Source organism: Stegostoma tigrinum, unplaced genomic scaffold (assembly GCF_030684315.1).
Source record: "Stegostoma tigrinum isolate sSteTig4 unplaced genomic scaffold, sSteTig4.hap1 scaffold_76, whole genome shotgun sequence".
Classification (NCBI taxonomy): Eukaryota; Metazoa; Chordata; class Chondrichthyes; order Orectolobiformes; family Stegostomatidae; genus Stegostoma; species Stegostoma tigrinum.
In genome coordinates this window covers 76,099-81,597 of record NW_026728705.1, presented here as the reverse complement: position 1 = coordinate 81,597, position 5,499 = coordinate 76,099, and positions in this window count along the sequence as shown.

The following is a 5,499-nucleotide window of genomic DNA, read 5'->3' as shown; positions in this document are numbered from 1 at the left end:
TGTGAATCCCCTCCAACACACAGGGCAGATAAAAGATCTCTCTCCCATGTGACCTGATTGTGTGACATTAGAATGGATGAAGACGCGAATCCCCTGCTACACACACAGCAGGTATCAGTCTCTCTCCAGTGTGAACTCGATTGTGTGACATTGGGCAGGACCATGAATTCTATCACTTCCCAGACACAGAGCAGATGAAGCTTCATTCCCCGTGAAGACTTTTGTGTGACATTAGGCTGCGTCTCCAAGTGAATTCCTTCACACATGTGGAACAGCTGAACGAATTCTCCCCCGTGTGAACAGGTTGATATTGAATTAGACCTTTAGAGCTCCTAAAGCTTTTCCCACAGCCAAAGCATTTAAAAGGTCTCTTGTCAGTGTGAACCCACTGGTGTGACACGAGGCTGGGTGAGTGAGCAAATCCCTTCCCACACATTTAGCAGGTGAATGGTCTCTCCCTGGAGTGACTGTGACGGTGAGCTTCAAGCTGGCCTGGGTATCTGTATCCCTTCACACAATCCACACATTTCCACGGTTATCCCATGATGCTGATCTCCTGGCATCTCTCCAGATTGGATGATCTGCTGAACCCTTGTCCATAAACACAATGTGTGTACAGTTTCTCTGCACTGTGTATTTTTATTTCCCAGAATGCTAACTGGATGATGTTGAATAATCTCTGCAGTTAGCTCACTGGAACATTCAGAATCAGGTGTGTCAGTGTGCGGGTGTTGGCGCTTTCCCACTCACACTGATGTTTGAAATCTTTTCCCACAGGCATTCCAGATTAACATATTCCTTTCCGGTCCTGATAAACTGAATAACTCGGTTGGATCTTGACACTGTGTTTGATTTAACTCTTCCAAATTCAATGTCTTTTTTTCTATTACTCTGTGAAATATTTACAAACATCATCACTGTCTGTACAGGGTAAAATCTCAGAATAAACACATTCAATTCCTTAGAGACAGTCTTCCTTTATTACACCCACCCCAAAACTTATGACCGACACTAAAAGATGTCAAAATCAGTGCCAAAAGCAAAAGCAACATTCCTGCATAAATCAGGTTGTTGTTCCCGGTGTCTGTGAGGCATTGTATACCCTGTGGTACCAACTTGTGATGGGAAGTACCCAGCCCAATAGTGGGCTCTACAAGCTCCCTGTCCAGAGAGAGGTCTCAAAAGACAGATGGTACCCTTTGGGTACGGGGGCTGGGGAGGGAGTGAGGGAACGAGATGGAGCAGGGTGGCAAAAGATGAGGAGAGAGTGATGGAGCGAAAGAGCGAGGGATGGGTAGTGGACAAGGGATGGAACAAGGGAGCAAGGAATGGAGCAACAGGGACGGAGCAATGGAGAGGGAGGGAGGGAGCAAGGGACAGGGAGGGAGTGAGGGAGGGAGCAAGGGATGTAGAAGGAGTGAGAGGGGGACTGAGGGACATGGAGGGAGTGAGGGAGGGAGAAATGGGAACGAGGGACAGGGAGAGAGGGAGTGACAAGGAGCGGGGAAGGGAGGGGTGGAGAGCGTGGGAATGAGGGACTGGGCGGGAGCGAGGGATGGGGAGGGCATGAGGAAGTGAGGGATGGGGAGGGACTGAGGGGCAGGGAGGGAGAGAGGGAGGGAGAAAAGGGTTGGATCAAGGGAGATGGAGGGAGGGAGCGAGGGATGGGGAGGGAGGGCGTGAGGGACAGGGAGGGACTGAGGGAGCGAGGAATGTAGAAGGAGTGAGAGAGGGAGTGAAGGACGGGGAGGGAGGGATTGGGAGCGAGGGAGCGAAGGAATGGGTGGGATCAAGGGATGGAGAGGGGGCGAGGAAGTTAGTGATAGGGAGGGAGTGAGGGGCGGGGAGGGAGCAAGGGAGGGAGCAACATATCGGAGTGTGGGAGCTGGAGCAATGGATGGGGGCAGGGTGTGAGGGATGGACAGGGAGGAAGCGAGGGACGGGGAGGGAGAGATGTGAAGCGAGGGAGCAATGGATGGGGAGGGAGCGAGGGAGGGAGCAACAGGGAAGGCGTTAGAGAGCGAGGGATGGGGAGGGAGGGAGCGATGGATGGGGAGGGATGGAGCGAGGCACAAGGAAGGTGGGAGTGAGGGGTGAGGGAGGGACAGGGAGGCAGGACGGAGGGAGGAACGAGGAGGGAGGGAGTTAGGGACAGCAAGGGAGTGAGGCACAGGGAGAGAGCGAGGGATGGGGAGGGGGAAAGGAAGCGAGTGAGCAAGGAAGGGAGGAATGGGAAAGGAAAGAGGAAACAAGGGTCTGGGAGGGCAGGAGTGAGGGACAGTCAGGGCGTTAGAGTTGGGGAGGGAGCGCGAAAGCAACGGAGATGGAGGGAGCGAATGAGAGACAGGGTGGGTTGTAGTGAGGGACGAAGAGAGAACGGGGGCGAGGGATGGTGAGGGAATGAGGGATGGGGAGGGAGCAAGGGATGTGGAAGGAACAAGGGAAGGCGAGGAAGTGAGGGATGGGGAGGGAGTGTGCGAGGGAGCAATGATTGGAAGCGAGCAAGGGACGGTGTAGGAGCGAGGGACGGCGAAGGAGCAGCCGAGTTAGGGACAGTGATGGAACGAGCGATGGTGAGAGACCGAGGGATGGTGAGGGAGTGAGGAACGGGGAGTGGGTGAGGTAGAAGGAGGGAGCGAATGAGAGAGGGACAAGGTGGGAGGGAGAAAGGGATGGTGAGGGAGGGAATGAGGGATGGAGAGGGAGGGAGCAAGGAACTGACAGGGAGGGACGGGGAGTGAGGAATGGAGAGAGGGAGTAAGGGACTGGGAAGGAGGGAGCGCGGGATGCGGAGGGAGAGAGGGACAAGGAGGTAGGGAGGAAGGGACAAAGAGGGAGGGATCCAGGCAGCGAGGGATGGGGAGAGAGTGAGGGATGGGGAGGGAGTCAGGGATGGGGAGGGAGTGAGGGAGTGAGTAAGCAACGGATGGAGTGGGTGAACCAGAGATGGAGCGAGGGAGCGAGAGACAGAGCAACGGACAAGGAGGGAGCGAGGAAACGAGGGATGGGGAAGGGTCGAGGGATGGGGAGGGAGAGAGGGAGGGGAAGACAGGGAGAGAGTGAGGGAGTTAAAACAATGGAGCGACAGGGAGGAATCAAGGGGCAGGGAGCGAGGGACGGGGAAGTAGAGATTGATGGGGAGGGAAAAAGGGTTGGGGAGGATGCGAGGGACAGACCGAGGGACAGGAAGGGAGAGATGGATGTGGAGGGAGGGAGGAAGTGAGGCATGGGGAGGGAGCGAGGGATGGTGCAGGAGTGAAGAATGGGGTGGGAGCGACCGAGGCTGCAAGGGACGGGGAGGGTGTGATGGAACAAGGGATGGAAGGGGGGAGGGAGGGAGTGAAAAGGAGGGAGCAAGGGCAGGAGCGAGGGATGGGGAGGGAGCAAGAGATGGAGTATGGGACGAGAAGGGAGTGAGGGAGTTCAAGATGGCAAAGGGAGCAAGGGACAGGAGGGACTAAGGGATGTAGATGGAGGGAAGGAATGAGGGGGGTGGGGATGGAGGGAGTGAAGGATGGGGAGGGTGTGAGGGAGCGAATGGAGCTTTAGTATGGAGTGACGGTTGTCGAGGGAGCGATGGAGAGGGATTGAGGGACGGGTTGGGGGCAAAGGAGTGAGGGATTGGGAAGGTGCAAGGGAGCGAGTGAACGAGGGACAGAGCAAGTGAGTGAGAGGTGAAGCGAGGGAGTGATAGACTGAGGGATGGAGCAAGGGGAAGGGAGAGATGGAGTGAGGGGCGGGGAGGGAGTGAGGGATCTAGTAAGCAAGGGAGGGAGGGACAGAGCGAGGGACAGAAAGAGGGAGCGAGCGAAGGGGAGGGAGGAGCAACGGAGTGAGAGCAAAGGAGCAATGGACAGTGAGGGAGTGGGAGATGGGGAGTGAGCAAGTGCAGGAGCGAGGGACGGGGATGGAATGAGTTAGTGAGGGACGAGGAGGGAGCAATAGATCAAGGGTGTGAGGGATGGGGAGAGAATGAGGGAGAGAGTGAGGGATGAGGATGGAGGGAACAAGGGACAGGAAGCGAGGGACAGCAAGGGAGCAAGGGATGTGGAGGCAGCGAGGGAGCGAGGGATGGGTAGTGTGCGAGGAAGTGAGGAACGGAGTGAGAGAGCGAGGTTAGAAGCGAAGGACAGGGAGGGAGGGAGGGAGCGAGGGATGGGGAGCACAGGAGCAAGGGACGGGAGCAAGGGATGGTGATGGAGTGAGGGATGGTGTGGGAGCAAGCAAGGTAGCGAGGGACTGGGAGCGAGCGAGGGATGGGGAGGGAGTCAGGGAGCGAGTAAGTGAGGGACGGAATGACTGAGAGAGTGACCGGCTAGGAGGGCTGGAGTGAGGGGTTGTGAAGGAGCAAGGGGCAGAGTGAGAGAGCGAGGGATGGAGTGAAGGAGCGAGGGAGTTAGGGATGGTGAGTGAGCGAGGGATGGTGAGGGAGTGAGGGATGGAGAAGGAGTGGGTGAGCGAGGGAGTAAGGGATGAGGAGGGAGCAAGGGAGGGACAGTGAAGAAGCAAGTGTGGTAGGGAGAGGTGCGGTCAGAGGGAAAAATTCAGAATGGGAGGTGCGGTTCACACAGGCAGAGGGTGAGAGAAGGCGGTGCGGACACTCGAGGAGGAGGGAGAGAGACAGGACGCAGGGAGAGAGGGAGGGAGTATTTTGGAGATGGTAGGTGGAAAGAGAGAAGGAAGGGAATGGAGAGAGGGATGGGGAGCAGAGGGGTACAGAGAAATGTGGGTCAAAGAGGGAGAGAGTGTGCGAGGAGGGACAGGAGAGAGAAAGAGACAGAGATATACCAGAGGTGAAAGCAAGGACAGAGTGACTTAAACCCAACTCCTGAGCTCAGTCCCGAAATCCTCCCATTCCCTTGGGGCCGGGTCTGTCTCTCTCCAACTGAGCTTCTTCAACACAGAGACAAACAACAATATAGTTTGCTGTGCTGCTTGGCACTTTTTAATGAACGTTAATTACAGATTGAAGTTATGGATGCAGTCAGTGGAATGGTGCCTTTTCTCTTTGGCCTGTGAGTTGAGAGAAACATTGACATGTTTCCCTGTAACCCCCTGTGGGATATGGTTGGATAAACCAGCACTACCCTCAGTCTGCTACCATAGCGACAGGCTGCTTCATTGCTGAAACATTGAACTGAAATGAGAAAATCCTGGATGGATTGATTAATGAGTGAATTTGATTGATTGATGAATTTGGGTAAAGGGATATTTCAGCACATTCTTCAGCTGCTGCCTGAACTTAGTCTGGGTCACGGCATAAATCGCGGTGTTTGTGCAGCATCTGAGGAGCTGCAGCATGAAGCCCAATTCCTGCACAAAGTCATGTAGATGCATAGAGTAATACCCCAGAAACCACATCCGGGCCCATATAGAATACACCATTAACATTGACCATAACAGGATGAAATTGGCCGAGATCACAAAGAGTAAAATGATGGATTTTTTTCGATTTCTCATTTCTGTGTCGCACTGACCGTCCCCATTGGTGTGAGCCCG